Source organism: Dipodomys spectabilis, unplaced genomic scaffold (assembly GCF_019054845.1).
Source record: "Dipodomys spectabilis isolate Male_0828 unplaced genomic scaffold, ASM1905484v1 ptg000207l, whole genome shotgun sequence".
In the NCBI taxonomy this organism is placed as follows: Eukaryota; Metazoa; Chordata; class Mammalia; order Rodentia; family Heteromyidae; genus Dipodomys; species Dipodomys spectabilis.
Window position 1 is genome coordinate 15,474,066 of NW_024870884.1, and position 19,215 is coordinate 15,493,280.

At 48.7% G+C, this 19,215-nt stretch overlaps 1 pseudogene; it reads left to right on the top strand.

Moving 5' to 3' along the window:
• Window positions 1–4,270: 4,270 nt before the first annotated feature.
• The window catches only part of LOC122122248, a 48,948-nt pseudogene continuing 34,003 nt past the window's right edge, over window positions 4,271–19,215 (top strand).

Below are 19,215 nucleotides of genomic sequence, written 5' to 3' on the forward strand. Positions count from 1 at the left end.
TGCTGATCGCCAACTGGACTCTAAATGCACACCAGCTCCAGCACTGAGGTCACCTGGGAGTGCTGGGTCACACGGTGGTCACCCCAGGGGCTGAGTGTTTTGTGTGCATCATGTCCATTAAAGTGCAGACGTTTTTGCCAGGTGCAGGAAATCCCATCTGAGAAGCCAGTGCTGCCTTGGCTGCTGCTGTTGATGGTGGTGATGGTGGTAGTGATGATGGAGATGACCGTGGAGCTCCACTCTGCCCGGTGCCTTTGTTCTGGCGGGGGGGGGGGGGGGGGCTGCCTCAGCCCCACACCCTGTTCTTGGAGAGCGTGGGAGCTAGGAGCCCAGCCACGCCCTCATCCAGTGCTCTCCGTTACTTTAACCAACCCAGGCGCGGGTGCCTTCCTTTCCCAGGTGTCAATGGGCCCCCAGCAGGGACCCCGAGGAGTCAGACTCCTCCGCCTCCGCCCGGCCCTGCCCGCCCCGGCCCGCCCGGGCAGCGAACTCCGCCTGAGCGCCCCGGGGCCGGGTGTGGCGTCCCCAGCGGTCCCCGGGGCTGCGTGGCTGGCCCGGCCCGGGGCAGGACAGAGCGGCCCGGCCTCCACGCGCCGCCAGCCCGCCCGCCCGCCAGGGCCCCGCGCATCAGGCCCGCCTGCGGGGGACGATCTCCTGCCGCTGTCTCTCCAGGACGCGAAGGGGTGAACCGAAACGTTCCTGCCTCAGTTTCCCAGTCCCCGAAGTGAGGGCCGCAGGAGCCTTGGGGACCGGCTCGGATCCCTCCTCCAGCGCCCGAAGGCGGTTCCTGCGGACCACTTCCTGGACCCCAACTTCCTACAGCCAGAGCCGCGGGACCCCGGCACCCCGGAACCCCGGGGACCCCCGCGGACCGGGGACCCCCGCGCACCCCGGGCGCCCCCAAGGACCCAGACCCCACCGCGCACAGCTGGCGCCCCCGAGGATCCAGCCCCCCCCCCCCCCGCACCCCGGGCGCCCCTGCGGACCCCGGGTACCCCTGGAGTCCCAAGGCATTAGCAGGCCAGGTCCCGGGTTCCGGGGCGCAGTGCCTCCCGTGACCGCCAGGCGGCGCTGGACGCCAGGCAAAGCCGGCGGATTTGGGCGTCCGCGGAGCGCACGCCTGTCCCGCAGAGGTCCGCTCGCTGAGGCCCCGGCCCGGCCCGGCCCCGGCCCCGCCCGCAGCCCCGGCCCTCCGGGCCGCCGTCCATCCGCGCAGCGGCGTCCGGGAGGAGCAGCACCATGCTCCGCCGGCGCCGGGCCCCGGGCGCTGCCCGCCGGACGGCCACTGGGGGACCCCGGGCAGAGCCAAGGCCACCCCGCGGGGTGAGGGGCAGCGCGGCCTCCAGGCCCCGGGGAAGGAAGAAGGGAGGAGCCGACAGCGGGGGAGACACCTGCCACCCCCCCCCCAGGTGAGCAGGCCTGGGCCAAGCAACGCAACACGGAGGGGGGGGGGCTAGCTTCCCTCCCCCCAGGACCCCTGAAGCAGGGGGGCACAAGCAGAAGGGTCAGAGGGTGTGCAAGTGGCTAAAAGCACAACAGAACAAAACAGGGCTGTGCGTCCATGCTTGGAAGATAGGAGTTCAAATCCCCACCTCCCCTCAGTCACATGATGCTGTGTGACTTGGGGTGCCTTGCAATTCCCCTGGGATAACCACCCCTCAGTTCAGTCCTTTCCAGTAAGTGGGAGCGGTGGTTAACGTCTGCAGTGGGGTGATGTGGGGTGCAGGGGTGTGAGTCCAGGCAGGCTGATGGCAGTGCCAGCTGGGCTGCTTCGGGCTGAGTCATCTCCAGACAGGCCTAGGTCTGTCCAGCTCTCCTCTGGGACTGGCCATCTCCCCACTCACACACACCCCAGCACCCCAGCACCACCATCCCCCTAGCTGAGCCAAACTGGGCACCCAGTTACACTGGGTGAAAGCTCAGGGCATCCTGGTTCTGAGCCTGCCCTGAAGCAAAGGTGGCTTTGTGGTTGGTTTGGGTTGGGTTTTGCTGGTTGGTTGGTTGGTTTTTGTGCCAGTCCTAGGGCTTGAACTTAGGACCTGGGCGCTGTCCCTGAGCTTTTGTGCTCAAGGCCAGCACTCTACCACTTGAGCCACAGCTCCACTTCTGGCTTCTTTGGTGGTTAATTGAAGAGTCCCATGGACTTTCCTGCCTGGGCTGGCTTGGAACCTTGATCCTCAGATCTCAGCCTCCTGAGTAGCGAAGAGTACAGGTGTGAGCCACTATCACCCAACTAAAAGGTGGGTTTTGGAGAGGGTGGGGGAGAGTAGTTAGAAGGCATTTTTCTTGTTTCTCTCCCTCTCTGGATTGCACAGTAGTTATGGAATCCATCTCCCCGCCACTCCACCCTGGTCTCAGCACCTCAGCATCTAATCCAGCCCCTACCTCTTGTATATGTCTTGTGAGAATCTAGCCCTGCCCAGCACTTGCCATGACACTAGGCTTAGCCAGCCTGCTCATGTGGCTTACAGTGGCTCAAGGATGGGCTGGTTACTGACCCAAATCAAGGGCTTGAGAAAGAGATATGTTTTCATCTATTACTGAGTTCCATTTGCTAATGCTTGATTGTCTATAGTCATCTCCTACGTGTTTTGTTAAATTTTGTATTTCCATATATATACATATATGGGATATATAGTCTCTGATGTTAATGGCTCACACCTATAATCCTAGTCACTCAGGAGGTCCAGATCTGAGGATCAAGGTTCAAAGCCAGCTCAAGTAGAAAAGTCCAATTACCCACCAACCAACCAATAAACAAACCAGAGGTGGAGCTGTGGTTAGTAGAGCACCAGGCTTGAGTAAAACAGCTCAGGGACAGCAGCCAGACTCTGAGTTCTAGCCCCAGGACTGGAACAAAAACAAACGTTATACTGGCATGCTGAAATGTCTATGTACAACGACTTAAAGCTTAAAAAACAAAGAGAGGAGAATGGTGAAAGGGGTGACATTAATGATGCATTGTACTCGTAAGTTGACATGTTTCGTTGAATGAAAGGAAGGAAGAAAGGGAGAGAGGGAGGAAAAGAAGAAAGGAAGGAAGGAAAGAAGGAGGGAGGGAGGGAGGGAGGGAGGAAGGAAGGAAGGAAGGAAGGAAGGAAGGAAGGAAGGAAGGAAGGAAGGAAGGAAGGAAGGAAAGGAGGGAGGGAGGGAGGGAGGGAGGGAGGAGGAGGAAGGAGAGAGAAAAAGGCAGGTCCTCTGCCTATGGAAACACAGAATGTGTTTAAGCAGGTGATATTGTGCCTGCCACCTGAGACACACACACACACACACCATACACACACACACACACACACACACACCCTCAGGGCCATTGCTGATGGTGGTAGATGTCAAGATGTCACTTGGCTAGCTCATGACAGATTTCTCTCTGTCTTCCACAAGTTTAAATGGTGCTTTGGAAAGTGGAATTGGGCAGCCGGGCCCCTGCAGCCAGCATTCTGGGGCTGGGTGGGGTCTAAGACTGGCCTTTCCTGGCCTTGCTCCCCCACACCTGTGTGGGGACTGAGTCCTCACTTTTCCCAGAGCCAGGGTACTACACACTCCCCACAAGGCACCAGCACATGCAGGACATCACCCTACAAAGCAGTGTGGTCTGCACCTGCTGTCCAGACTACTTGGCAACACAGAGCCCCTTAAATCCAAATCATTGGAAAACTCAAATCAATGCCAAGCACTGGTGGCTCACATCTGTCATCCCAGCTATGCAGGATCATGGTTCAAAGCCAGGCTGAACAGCAAATCTGAGAGTCTTATCCCTAAAACCACTAAAAACCCAGAGGTGGAGCTGTGGCTCAAGCGGCAGAATATCAATCAGTCCCAGTCTTGAGTGGAAAAAAAACAAGTGAAAGCAAGAAGCTGGTACAAGAATAAATCAAATCTAGTAGATGATCTGTGCCCAGGACTTTACTGTTTACAAAACCCTTCCTTCCTTCCTTCCTTTCTTCCTTCCTTCCTTCCTTTCTTCCTTCCTTCCTTCCTTCCTTCCTTCCTTCCTTCCTTCCTTCCTTCCTTCCTTCCTTCCTTCCTTCCATCCATCCATCCCTCATTCTTTCCTTCTTTCCTTCTCTCCTTCCTTCCTCCCTTCCATCCCTCCTTCTTTCCTCCATCCTCCTGCTGACTCCTGGTCACCTGGTCCCTCTCAGAGGTGGCTGTCATTGCTGTTCCCATTTTATCAATTTGAGGAACCGATACCCATTGGCCTCGTGACTTCCCCCCAGGCCACACCGAGGTCCCTGGGCTCACTCTCCCCCAGGGACTTGCTCCTTAGCAGCCTTCCTGTTTGAAATCCAAGCAAACAGCAGATAAAGGGCATTCTAAATATATTTCTTTTCTATAGATGCTCGTCTCCCGTTACTGGAGACCAGGAATTAGCGTGTCTGCCTGAGGATGCGGTTGCTTCTTTATAGGGGGCAAAAAAAAGGATCCAGAAGAAATCCACACGGATTGCCAGCTCCAGGATGTCAGCCACAGCTTCCAGCAAGAGGAAAACCTTTGCAGCCAGATATTTCAGTAAGCATTTTAATTGTCTTATGTGTGGGAGGGGTAAGGTGGTGGAGACCACTCAGCGCCTGGATCCCACCAGGATGGTGGGAGCTGAAAATAGCCATTATCACCCATGATTGGGGATCTGCCCTCCTTCCGCTCCCGGGCCCTGGCTGGCGGCCCAGCACTGGGCCCTGACCCAAGGCAGCGGTTCTGCCTTTGCCAGAAAAATAGGCTTCAGTGTGGCTGAGGGTGTCCAGGATTTCAGGTTCCCTGGCTGGGGGCTGTGGAGACAGTTGCGCTCTGTAAGGACCATGGGCTTTGAAGACTGCTGGCGGAATGATCGAGAACAGTGTGACAGTCTTTGTGAGGGGCCAGGGGGTGAAGACTGGAGACACCGGCTGTCCCCGTCACAAGAAGGTTCTGGGGTCATGTAGGGCCCATGCGCTATGATGTGCAGATGCTGGCCCAAGCTCAGGCAGGAAGGAGCTGGTTGAGTTTGCCATGGAACAAGGTTGCCTGGCACCTGGCTCTGAGCCCCAGGGCTGGTAAAGACTGGGATTCTACCCTCTGGCTGAGGAGATGCTATCCATGGTCCCCCAAAACCCACTCCACGTTAGAATTAGTAAGGGAGACTCAGGCTTGGACAGTTGAGTGCATTTCAGGTATCTGTGTATTTCAGGTATCTGTGTATTTTCTAAGTCCTGGTCAGGATCTCAGAACTTGGACCTCAATGCCCATCTTTGCTGGGTTCGAACCCTGGTGTATGTGTGTGTGTGTGTGTGTGTGTGTGTGTGTGTGTGTGTGTGTGTGTGTGTGTCTGTGTGTGTGTGTCTGTGTCTGTGTCTGTGTCTGTGTGTCTGTGTGTGTCTGTGTCTGTGTGTCGTGTGTGTCGTGTGTGTGTGTGTGTGTGTGTGTGTGTGTGTGTGTATGTTAATACTAGAACTTGAACTTAGGGCCTGAGCACTGTCCCCTGGTTTTTTCACTCAAGGTTACTTCACTGAGAGTTTGAACCACAGCTCTACTAATGGCTTTTTGCTGATTAATTAGAGACAAGAGTCTCACCGAGTTTTCTGTCCAAGAACTGCAATCCTCAGATCTCAGCCTCTTGAGTAGCTAGGGTTCTAGGCGTGAGCCACTGGTGCCTGGCCTGGCTTTTTCAACTTAGGTTTTTGAGGGTCATTCAAATTGTGCCTTGTGTAGCACCTCATTCTTTCAGGTTGCATTGATTTGTGAGAAGTGTTTGGTTTGCAAATGCTTAGGCAGCTTTAGATTGTCCCTGGAAGGCTTCAGAAGAAAGGAATCTCCAGGGCAGGGAGATAGGACTCCTCTTCCTCACCTGTGGTCTTTAACTCTCTCACTCACTTGCTTTCTAGCTCTTGCTCGCTCAGTCTCTCGTTTTCTCAGCTGAGGATGATTAGGGCACTTAACCTTAGTGTTCGTTGTTTGTTGTTGTGTTTATGTGCTGGCACTGGGACTTGAACTTGGGGCCTATTGCTCTCGGCTCAGCTTTTTCACTCTACCACTTGAGCCACACATCCATTTCCAATGTTTGGTGGATAATTGAAGATAAGAGACTCATGGATTTTCCTGCCCCGAGTGGCTTTGAACCTCAATCCTCAGATCTCAGTTTCCTTAGTAGCTAGAATACAGGTGTGAACCACTGCCACCTGGCTTGGCTTTGTTTAAACTGATATTTTCAGGGATTTGGGGGCAAATGGAAGGTTTGTGGGGGTGAGTTTGTATGAGCTACTGGGGCCTTACATCTTGCCAAGTGCAGATGCTGCCAGCACTTTCCTTGTAGCAGAAAACCAGAGCCAGCCAGTGTGGCTTTGTGGTGAGGCTTGTAGTCTGCTCTTGACCAGCATGGGGCATGCCATTCCCATCACCGGCCAGCTCCCAGCTTCCACTGAACTTCCCTGTCAGTTTAGACCTGCTTGGGTCTCTACTCACCACTCCTCAGACTTCCGAACTGCTGGGTCCTCTCCCCAAGACTGATGGCTGTCCCTGAAATTGACCCTGGCCTTGCGTTCAAGCCCCAGTACTAACTTGAACAACAACAATGGAGTAGGTTGCCCAGTCAGCAGCCAAGAACCAAGCTCTGGCCTCAAGGGAATATTCTAGATCCAATCCAAAGGAATTGTATGGTCACATTCTGTATTTATGTATTTCCACAGCCTAATGGATGTGTAAGTGATAAATGCTATCCATCATACATGCATGATTCAAGGATGTCAGCTTATTTTCAGAATTTTAGGACATCTGTATAGCTATAGCCCCCCTAAGTTTCCCTCCTCCCTGTCTGTAGTGAATCTCCAGTCTGCTGATCAGAGTTCTGTCCTTAACAACCTGCTGTGTGTGTCTGTGTGTGTGTGTGTGTGTGTGATGGCCCTGGGACTTGAATTCAGGGCCTGGGTACTGTCCTTTAGCTTTTTCCCCCCAAGGCTAGTGCTCCATCACTTGAGCCATGGCTCCACTTGTAGCTTTTTGGTAGTTAATTGGATTTGGGTCTCACAGAATTTCCCGTCCAGAATGTCTTTGGACTGCGATCCTCAGATCTCAGCTTCCTGAGTAGCTAGGATTACAGGTGTGTGTCAACGGTGCCAGGCTAGCATTGATTATTTTCAAGGAGCCTGGAGCCAGCCTGAGCTTTGATCTACTTATTTTTCCTTGAATCTCTGGAGAGGACAGGTATGAACCACTGCATGCAGCCATGGGTTATGATGGTGTCTCTCAACTTCTGTGAACTTTCATGTCCAGGACAGCTTTGAACCATGATCCTCTAATCTCTACTTCCCAAGTTGACAGAATTACAGGCTTGATTTGTATAAATACATGCTTTAGTTCATTCTTGCTGGGTTATTCCATATAGTTGTTTAACTTTTAAGAAACAGTCTCTGTACCATTCTTCATCTCCACCAACAATATATGAAGATCCCAGTTTCTCCACAACCATGTCAACACTTACAAGTGTATCTTGCACCATAGTGTGGCAATGTAAAGTGCTGTGATACTGGGGAGTTGATGAGCAATGAATGATGTTGGGTACCTTTTTCTGTTTATTAATTAGATGTGTGTGTGTGTGTGTGTGTGTGTGTGTGTGTGTGTGTGTGTGTGTGTGTGTGTCCTTGGACAGCATGCTTATTCAAAAACTTTTTGCTGGGGGCTGGGAAGGTGGCTCAGTGGTAGAGTGCTTGCTTTACATGCATGAGGCCCTAGGTTTGATTCCTCAGCACCACATAAGCAGAAAAAGTCAGAAGTGGGGCTGAGGCTCAAGTGGTAGAGCGCTAGTCTACAGCTGAAGAGCTGAGGGACAGTGCCTAGGCCCAGAGTTCAGGCCCCACGACAAAAAACAAAACAAACAAACAAAAAAAAACCTTTTTGCCTATATGTTTTTTGTGTTTTTGGTCCGGTCATGGGGCCTGAACTCTGGGCCTGGGCGCTGTCCCTCAGCTCTTCAGCTCAAGGCTAGTGTTCTACCACTTGAGCCACAGCGCCACTTCCAGCTTTTTTTTTCCCTTTTTGCTTATGTGGTGCTGAGGAATCGAACCCAGGGCCTCAGGCATGCAAGGCAAGCGCTCTACCACTGAGCCACCTCCCAGCCCCTTTTTGCCTATTTGTAAATTGGACTATGTGTTTTATTATTCAAGTTGAAGAGTTCTTTATATCTTCTGGGTTTTACCATATCTGAAAAGTGCCAACATTCTCTCCAGGTCTGTGGCTAGGCTTTTCATTTTCTTAAATGCTGTACTCTTTTTGTGTGTATGGGTGCCAGTAATGGGCTTAAACTCAAGGCCTGGGCACTGTCTCTTAGCTTTTTCACTCAAGGCTGGCATTCTGCCACTTGAGCCACAGCTCTACTTGTGGGTTTTTGGGGGATTTTGGGGGGGGTTGTTAATTGGAGATAAGAGTCTCATAGACTGCCCTGCTTGGGCTGGCTTTGAACCATGATCCTCAGATCTCAGCCTCCTGAGTAGCTTACAGGTAGCTCCTGAGTAGATTACAGGTGTGAGCTACCAACACAGGCCCGAGCTCTTCTTCTAAGAAGACCAGTCCTATTAGGTTAGAGCTTACCAGATAACATCATTGAATTCAGTCACTTTAGTAAAGGCCCCGTGTCCAAATGCAGACACCTTCTGAGGTTCTGGAGCAGTAAAGAATCTGTGTCCAGGAAGAGGCCGGGCAGAGCCCTCAGCAAGTGTCTAGACAGATACCATGCCAGGCCCGCTGCCCATGGGGAACCCAGCGGAAGCCCACACTTACACAGTGCCAGCTCCTGGGCCAAACAAGGCTGAGTCAGCAGCTTTTCTTAGCCAACCAGCTTCCTGCTGTGATTTCTGTTCCCTTCCATCTGGGAGGGACCTGGGAGTCCTGGCACAGCTGTTGGGGAGAGGCTCCCCCTGGTGGCCAGATAAGAAAGCAGAGGGTCAGGAAGGTCATTGACTTCCCAGAGGATAGGGCTAGCAAGCCGTAGAGGGGAAAACCAGCCCAAGACCTGAGTTGAGCCACCTGCATCTCTACCTCTAGACACATCAAATACACCCTTGGTCACACACATCAGATCCCATTCCAGAGTCTGAATGCACCCCTCAAACTGCCCACAGTATGACCGGGACAGCGGTACTAGCTGGCTTCTCTCAAGTTTAGCTGGCTGGGAGACAGTTCCGCAAGCCAGTTGCCATAGAAACTTGTTCCTCCTACCTTGGTGGGAGGAGACAGCATCCTGGTAGCCCCAGGAAAAAGTGAAGATGAATGCAGGACCTGGATGTCTGTGGTCATTAGAGAAAGGCAGGACAGGGGTGGATCCTGGGCCCATCCATGGATAGAAACTTCCTGAGTGGGCTAAAGGGAGGCGAGACCTCCTTACAGAACCGAAATGAGGAATACACCAAGAGAGCAGAGCTCACAGGCGTGCTGTAAACCCTGCATAAGTACAAATTCCCTTCCACACAAATAGGTTCCTGTTGTTAGTCTCTGACTGTGAACTGGGGCCTTGGGGAGTGTGTGTGTGTGTGTGTGTGTGTGTGTGTGTGTGTGTTTGTGTGTGTGTGTGTGTGTGTGTTCAAGTTCTAGTACTAGGGCCTTAATTAACTTAGGGCCTTGTGCTTTCTCTTGGCTTTTTCATTCAACAGAGGCCCTCTACTACTTGAGCCACACACATTTACTTGTAGCTTTTTGCTGGTTAATTGGAGATAGAAGTCTTGTGAATTTGTTTCCTCAAGCTGGCCTTGAACCTTTATCCTCAGATCTCAGCCTCTTAACTAGCTAGGATTACAGGCATAAGCCAGCGTCTGGCTCAGAATTGTTATTTTATACTGGTCCTGGGGATTGAACTCAGGGCCTGGACACTGTCCCTGACCTTTTATGCTCAAGGATAATGCTCTACCAGTTAAGCCACAGCTCTATTTCTGGCTTGTTGGTGGTTAATTGGAGATAAAAATCTCAGACTTTCCTGCCCAATTTGGCTTTGAACTGTGATCCTCAGATCTCAGCCTTCTGAGTTGCTAGGATTACAGGTATGAGCCACCAGTGCCTGGTTTGGTTTTTGTTTTGTTTCGCTTTGCTTTATTTTTTTTTTAACGATGTAGCACGGTGATGACTCTGGGCATAGGATGTCCACAGTTAGAGCCTGGCATGCCTACACATGTTACATGTTCATGGAAGGAAATGCAGCAGCACAGGAGTGTGCGAAGCAGAAAATAGTCCCACACCCCCATCCTGTTCTGTAGAAATAACTAACTGCTTTCCTCTCCAGATGCCGTGACACAAATGTGCACCTTCCCTGCTGGTACAAACACACATGGAGTGGTAGCAGGCCAACCTTGGAGAGCCCTCTCTCCCAGCTGTACCTGGCCCCTGTGGGACTCAGGCAGGCAGGAGGCTGGCAGTGGAGGAGGAACAGGGAGATGTGGACTCGCAGGGGCATCTCTCCACTTAGCTCTCAGCTTGGGATAGGCTTTCAGGGCTGCCCTATGTTGGGGCTAAAGGTGAAGCCTCTGTACCCCCACAGTGGCCAGCCACCAGGAAAAAATTCCTAACAGAGGTGAAGACTGAGGGCCAGGCGTCATCAGCTGAGGGTTGGCAGCACCAGCACCCCCTTCGGGCCATTCTTCTATTGCTTCTGTTACCCACAATGCAGTGGGTGCTTTTGTAAGCAGCCTGAGCTCCTAGAAGCAGACTGGGGGTGAGGTGGGGCGCGTTCCTCTTTGTCACCATTGTGACTGCCTGGCCATTAGATTGTGGCTGCCTCTGCCTCTGTAGCATGCTTCTCTCTGCTCAGATTCCCTCAGCTGATGAGGTGGGAAGATGACCTTTGACCCATTATGATTAGCCCTGCCATTGATGAACCGAAGACCTTGGCTCCAACGGGTCATACAAACAGGGTGGGAAACGAGAAGGACCTCAGGCCTGGTGGTTATAAATATGCTCTTATGTGTATTTCTGAGCTCTGTCTTTACTACCTGCAAAAAAAAAAAAAAAAAAAAAAAAAAAACCTTTAGCTGGTGCCAAGGAGCCTAGAGTTTCTCCTATTCCTTCCTGTAATGTTTTCAGGGTATCTGCTTTTACTTTGAGATCTTCGATCCATTTGGAGTTGATTCTGGTGCAGGGTAATACATAAGTATCTACCTTTATTTTTCTACAAGTAATTAACCAATTTTGCAAGCACCATTTACTGAAGAGGCTGTCTTTCTTCCACCCTATTTTTTTGGCTCCCTTATCAGAGATTAGTTGGCTAAGTCTGCGGATTCATTTCTGGGTCTTCAGTTCTACTCCGTTGGTCTCAGACCTGTTCTTGTGCCAGAACCAAGCTGTTTTTATTACTATGGCTTTGTAATAGAGTTTGAAGTTTGGTATTGATATTTCTCCAGCACTGTTTTTTCTGCTATTTTTTTCGCTATTCAGGGTCTTTTATTGTTCCATATGAATTTTTGGATTACTTCTTCTATTTCATTGAAGAATGAGGTTGGGATATTGATGGGTGTTGCACTGAATTTGAAGATAGCCTTTGGCAGTATTGCCATTTTCACAATGTTAATACTCCTAACCTAGGATTGTGAGAGGTATTTCCACTTCTTTAGTTCTGCTTTAATTTCCTTTTTTCAGTTTTTTAAAGTTTTCATCATAGAGGTCCTTCACTTCTTTGGTTAGGTTAATTCCTAAGTATTTTATTTTTGTAGGGGCTGTTACGAAAGGAGTTGCTTTCCTGATTTCAGCTACGCTCTTCTTGTTATTGGTGTACAGAAAAGCCATTGGTTTTTGATGGTTAATTTTATACCCTGCTACTTTGCCAAAGTTTGGCATCAGTTCAAGGCCAAAATTTTCATAATAAAAATCCAGAAACACAACAAATCAAAGAAAGGTTGACAAATGGGATTGCATTAAACTGCAGAGCTTCTGCATGGCAAAGGATATAGCTAGCAAAAGCAATAGAAAGCCCAGGATTGGGAGATTTTCACTAGCCACACAACAGACAAGGGCCTCATATCTAAAATATTCTTAGAACTCAAAAATTAAATCCCCCCCAAAACAAATCCTCAAAGAAACAACAGCCCGATAAATAAGTGGGTTAGAGACTTAAAGAGAGACTTTAAGAGGAAATAAGAATGGCCAATAGACACATGATGAAATTCTCAACTTCTCTGGCCATAAAAGAAATGCAAATCAAAACAACATTGAGAATCTACCTCACCCCAGTTAGAATGGCTATAACAAAGAAATCTAATAACAAGTGATGCTAGAGAGGATGTGGCCAAAAGGGAATCCTACTGCACTGTTGGTGGGAGTGTAAACTTGTTCAATCACTTTGGAAGGCAGTATGGAAGTTCCTCAGAAGTCTCCACATAGAGCTCCCCTATGACCCAGCAATCCCACTTCTGGACATTTACCCAAATAACCACAAACAAGGCCATACTAAAGATATAAGCACAACTGTGTTTATTGCAGCATTATTTACCATAACTACAAAGTGGAACCAACCCAAATTCCCCTCAGTTGATGAATGGATCAAGAAAATGTGGTATATACATATATATATATATAGTATATATATATATACAATTCTATTATTTCATCAGAAAGAATGATACTACCTCATTTGTAAAGAAATGGAAAGACTTGGAAAAAATCATATTAAGTGAGGTAAGCCAGACCCAAAGAAACATAGGTCCCATGGTTTCCCTTATTTGTAATAGTTAGTATATATCTAGGGTAATCTTAGCAGATGAGCAGAACAGCTCAATAGCTACGTACATATAACCATATAAGATAATGCTAAGCAAAATAAACTCTAAGACATGGATGCAAGAGGTTTTTCATTGTTATTGTTTTTAATATACTACATGATTTCTTGTTTCTTTTGTGTGTTCTTCCCCCCTATGGTTTTTCCCTGTTGTCACTGTTTTTGATTTTGGTACCCTGGTATTGTATATGTGTTTATCTGAATTAGGGAAGGGAAAGGGAACAACAGAAGGGTGAGACAAAGGACAAATGGAGAACCAATGCAACAGCGATATTTATGAGACAATATGTTGGAAATGATCTGTACAACTTAGGTGGGGAGTTGAGGAGGGAAAGAAGGAGAAAAATGGGGGAGGCAGTAACAAATTCCACAAGAAATTACTTACTACCCTACTTATGTAACTGTAACCCCTCTGTACATCACCTTGACAATAAAACAAATAAAAAAAATAACTTTAGCTGGGCCCAGCGCTAGTGGCTCATGCCTATAACCCTAGATACTCAGGAGGCTGAGACCTGAGGATGGTGGTTCAAAGCCAGCCTGGGCAGGAAAGTTTATCTCCAATTAACTACCAGAAAACTGGAAGTGGTGCTGTGGCTCAGAATGGTATGGTGTTAGCCTTGAGCAAAAGAAGCTTAGGCACAGAGCCCAGGCCCACAGTTCAAGCCCCACCACTTGAAAACATTTTAGCTGGTGTTGCATGCTTGTCATCCTAGCTATTCAAGAGGCTGAGATCTGAGGGTCACTGTTCACGCACAGCCCCAGGCAGGAAATATCTGTGAGACTCTTATCTCTAATTAACCAATAAGCCAGAAGTAGAGGTGCAGTTCAAATGAAGGAAGAGTGAGAGGCCCTGAGTTCAAACCCTGATATCAGCATGGGAGAAAAAAAAAATCCGTAATCCTTTAAATTTGCTAACAGAATCCAATGCTCTAAGCAGAATTGGAGACCTCTGGACTGGTTTGGGGTGTCTGCATTGAATGGGAGAGCCCACAAAACACAAGTCCACATTACTCTGGTGTGTACAGATAATTTAGAGTTGTGTCCTTGTTCTTGCTATGGAAACAGACAGGAGCCCTCTAATGGTCCCCAGTCTGGCTTTGCTGGCCCTGGTCAGTGGCCTGGCACATGCATGTATTTCTCTCTACTCACTTTATACTGGAGAAAACCAACTACAGGAGGAAAGTCTTAGTTCAGCTCAGGTTTTCAGAAGTTCTAGGCCATGGGGAGAGTGGGGGATAGGGAACATAGCAGAACAGCTCACAACACAGAGCCAGGAAACAGACAGTGAGCCTGCCTTACTCTCTGGATTGCTCCATTTTCCCCTCTGACCTACCCAGATCCCTAAGGACTGGTGCCCCACCCCCATTTCTAAGTGGTCTTCTCTCTCCTTAGTTCATCCTCTATGGTAACCCTCAAACACTCTCAGAAGAGTGCTCTACAAATCTAGGCACTTCACAATCTAATCAAGTTGAGGATAGAGATTGACTACCACACACACACACACACACACACACACACACACACACACACACACACACACACACACACACACACACACACACACACACACACACACACACACACACACACACACACACACACACACACACACACACACACACACACACACTCTACCTCAGAATTAACAAAGCAGTGTTGGGCCATCCAGGATCCTGACACCTGTACCACATGGAGAGTGCTAACAATGAAACATGAGCAAAAGGCAAATGCCCTGGGCACAGCGGGCTTCTGGCTGTGTCAGGCCTGGTTCTGAGCCATGGAAAGGCAGAGCCAATCTGAGCAGAGTGGTAGGTCTTGTTCCAAGTTCAGACACATGGAGCCTTTTGCAAAAGACAAAGGTTCCCCTTGCAGGCTGAGGCAGCCCTACACCCTGCCTACATGCCTGGTTCACTAAGAGCCTGGTAACTCAAGTGAGCTCCCCACAGTCCTCCTCAGCAAGGCTTGAGGGGCTCAGCCCCACCCAGAGCCAGGGGTCAAGGTGAACTGGAAGTATTTATATCCCAGGCCTTCACCTTGGTATGGCAAATAGACATGAGGGAAGTTAGAGAAAGGAGGTTTATTATGGGGCAGCCTTGGAAGATGGCACTTCAGTACATCTCCAGCCATCCCTAGCTGTCCTCAGAGTACAGACATTTGCCTTTACAATTAAATAGGGAGAATCAGCTACTCATGAAGCTGAGATCTGAGGACTAAGGTTCAAAGCCAGCCCAGGCAGGAAAGATCATGAGACTCTTATCTCCAATGAACCATGAAAAAGCTGGAAGTGGAGCTGTGACTCAAGTGGTAGAGAGCTAGCCTTGAACTTAAAAGCTCAGGGATAGCACTGAGGCCCTGAGTTCAAGCCCCAGTATACACACACACACTGATGAATAATAGAAATATACATATCCTAATATTAGGATGCTTTGCTTCCCATGGAGGAAGAAAAACTACCCCAACCATGACTGATTTCAGGAAGTAGGATTTTATGACCAGTCTGACTTCTTCCTGAGAAATGTCAGAGCAAATGAGTCACAGAGAGACTCTGTGCCAGGTTCCCCTTTCAGGCTGTGTTCCTGATCATACTCTTCCTGTGGCAGTTTCTGTGTCCACCCTGTGCCCATGTGGAGATCGGACACAAATTCTTCTTTCTAACCCTCTTTTATTAGCATATGTGAATTGTACAAAGGGGATTCATTGTAATATCTCCACACATAAATGTCATGTGCTTTGATTAAATCCACCGTTCTCTACAATTCTTTCTCTAGTATTATATCATCATTTTATTTTGATGCAGGCATGTGAAATACTTGTATCATATTCATCCCTTTGCACTGGCTCTCCCTCAGTAGTCCAGCCACGCTTTTCCATGTGTCTTCCTGTCTTTTGAGAGCTAGGTTTAACATGTGAGAGACAGCAGGTGAGGTTTGCCTTTCTCCATCTGGCTTAGTTCACTTAACATGCTAATCTCCAGTTCCATTCATTTGCCTGTAATTGCCACAATTTCATTCTTCTTGATAGTCAAATAATATTCCATTGTGTAGATACACTATATATATGTTTTTTTTGGGGGGGGTCCGGTTGTGGGGCCTGAACTCTGGGTCTGGGCACTGTCCCTCAGCTTTTCAGCTCAAGGCTAACGCTCTACCTCTTGAGCCACAGCGCCACTTCCGGCTTTTTTCTTATGTGGTACTGAGGAATTGAACCCAGGGCCTCAGGCATGCAAGTCAAGCGCTCTACCACTGAGCCACCTTCCTAGCCCCTATATCATTTTTTGTCTGTCCATTCATCAGTTAATGGACATGTGGCCTGGTTCCATAGTTTGGCCATTATGAATAGTGTTGGTGTAAATGTCGATAGGTGTGCATGTATCTCTCTTGTGTGCTGACTTACATTTCCTTTGATATATCACACAACACACACACACACACACACACACACACACACACACACACACACACACACACACACATATCCTGCCTAAACAGGAAGTTGATGATAGGTCCAGGTTATCTTCTGCTTCCAGGTCATCCATTTGCTTCCAGGTGCTGTGAAGGGAGAGAGGTGTCCCCTTACCTGGATCACCCAAAGTCTAGTGGGCTCTTACAGTCCATGTGTTGTCTTTTCGGCAATCTGGTCTCTCCACAACTGCTCCAGATCCCAACCCTCCACCCACCTGCTTTCACGAAGTTGCTCAATAGCTCAATCATTCATCTAACTAATAGTTACTAAGGCCATACAGGAGATGACATCTTTGTTTTTGTTGTTGATTTTGAACTGAGAATCTAGCATTTACTTGGCTTGCTCACTTGGCTGGTACTCTACCACTTGAGCCATACCTCCACTTCTGGCTTTCTGGTGGTTCATTGGAGATAAGAGTCTCACAGCTGTGCCTGCTTGGGTTGGCTTCAAACCTTGATCCTCAGATCTCAACCTCCTGAGTAGCTAGGATTACAGGTCTGAGCTACTAGTGCCAAGCTTGAAGTTTAACCTCCTTTAATCCACAGAGCATCCCTGGCAGGAGACATTAATACTGAACTGCCTAGCTGAAATGACCAAGACATAGAGATGGAACAGTTTGTCTAACCATTCAGCTGTGCACTAAGGGTGCCAGATTTTTATTCAAGAACTGTCTGACTCCACGCTCACTTCTCTGTGATAGCCAAACTGTCGCCCATGAATTCGCAAACAGAAACTCAGAAAAACTCCGTCACATGTTAGACACTAAGAACATTAGGGCAGGGTGCCAGTGTCTTGCTCCTGTAAACCTAGCTACTCAGCTGTTATTTTCAGGTTGCAATGAACATTATGTTTTCAATAATCAAAGGTAATAGAGATAGTCCCTGAATTAATGATGGTTCTACTTAATGATTTTTTGACTTCATAGTGATATGAAAATGGTACCTATTCATTAGAAACCATATCATTTTCTATGTGTATGCTGGTACCAGGGCTTGAATTCAGAGATGGAGTCTCCTGGACTATTCTGTCCAAGCTGGGTTTGAATTGTGATTCTCTAGGTCACAGTTTCCTGCATGCACACAGAAAATGGTATGGTTTCTATTGAATAGGTACCATTTTCATATCACTATGAAGTCAAAAAATCATTAAGTAGAACCATCATTAATTCAGGGACTATCCGTATTACCTTTGATTATTGAAAACATAATGTTCATTGAAACCTGAAAATAACAGCTTTTTGGGACAATGTCTTGGGAAGGATAAGCCAGCCTGTTTCCTCTGTGCCTTTCTTGGGTTGTTAATGGCTGCAAAGACCACTGGTTTCTACTCATTGGAGGTGTATGTTGATTCACATGCTTGCACATATTCTTATATATGTCTATGCACGGCACTGTGTAAAGGTTTTTTCCACACACAACCCTCCTACCTTAGCAATGCCCATCTAGAATAGGTTGGGTGGAAATCATGGCTTCCATTTGATCAACAGAGAAGCAGCTTCAGAGACAGATGTTAAAAAGCTTGATCAATGCCACTTACGTCAAGAAAAGCAGAGCCCAAAGCCATACTCACTTCTGGCTCTTTGTTCTCTTACAGCTTCCCACTGGCTGATACCACGGGGCTATTCCCACCCGGCCATGGGCATGACTGCCATCTTGCTTTTTGTGTGTATGTGTGTGCTGCTGAGACTTGAACCCAGGTCATGGGCATGCAAGGCAAATGTTCTATCACTGAGCTACACTTCTAGGCCTGTCATGCTGTACATAGAGCATTTATCACCTCATGCTTATCATAACCCATGTTCCAACTCAATTTCCAACCTCTGTATACTCTCAACAGAATCATCTTGCCCCACTTGGAAGCAACACTGGAGAGGGAGCTGGGAGCTGGGGTGGGATGGTGAAGGAGTCCATGGCTGTGGGTGGAGAGAGGGATAGGGTGCTGTCACAGAAACAACGAAAAGTCTGTGGGGTGAAAAAGTGTGTACCACCAAAGGGTGGTAGATAGATATTTCTGATGGAGTTACACATTAAAATCAATACTCCTGCCAGGCACTGGTGGCTTACGCCTGTAATCCTAGCTACTCAGGAGGCTGAGATCTGAGGATCTTGGTTTGAAGTCAGCCCAGGCAGGAAAGTCTTGAGACTTTTATCTCCAATTAACCACCAAAAAGGGGGAAATGGAGCTGTGTGGTCAAAGTGGTAGAACACAAGCTGTGAGCAAAAGAGTACAGGGACAGCACCCAGACTCTGAGTTCAAGCCTCATGACTGACAAAACAAAAAGGAAGGAAGAAAGGAAGGAAGGAAGGAAGGAAGGAAGGAAAGAAAGAGAGAGAGAAATCAACACTCCTGACAATATGGTACCTTGAAATCCGGCCAGATCCACCATTTCACTGAGACAACTCTGGAAATCAGACTTTCTCTCCTTTCTAGAATTTGCAGTTAGCCAGTCATTAGAGGTTCACGCCTATAATCCTAGCTACCCTGAGTTCTGAAGGTCACAATTCGAAGCCAGCCTGGGCAGGAAAGTCCGTGAGACTCTAATCTCCAATTAACCACCAAAAAGGTGGAGAGGGAGCTGTGGCTCAAGTGGTAGAGCTCCAGCCTTAAGCAAAAATGCTCAGGTCCTGAGTTCAAACCCCAGGACTGGCACACAAAAAAATAATAAATAAACAATAAATGACAGAAAGGACAGTGACTGCAGAGGGCCAAAAAGCTAGCCGCACAGGGACCTTCTTCTGACAGGAAACCCTTGCAGGATACCTCTAGGGGTTGGGAGGAGAGGGCATCACCACCACTGTAGTGCATTGTCCCTGCCGCCATCTGGGCACCCAGCTCCATCCTGGAGGTCCAGGATTGGGAGGTTGGCACTGCCAAATTCTAGGGGTAGGATAGACTGAATAGAGGAAGAGAGATGCCAGAGCAAGGGCAGCAAAGGTGGCTGCAGTGGACCAGGGAGGGGCCAGAAGTGGGAGGGGCGTGAGTGGAAGGGGAGCGCTGGGAGGGGCAGCTCTCCAGCCCTCGTGTCC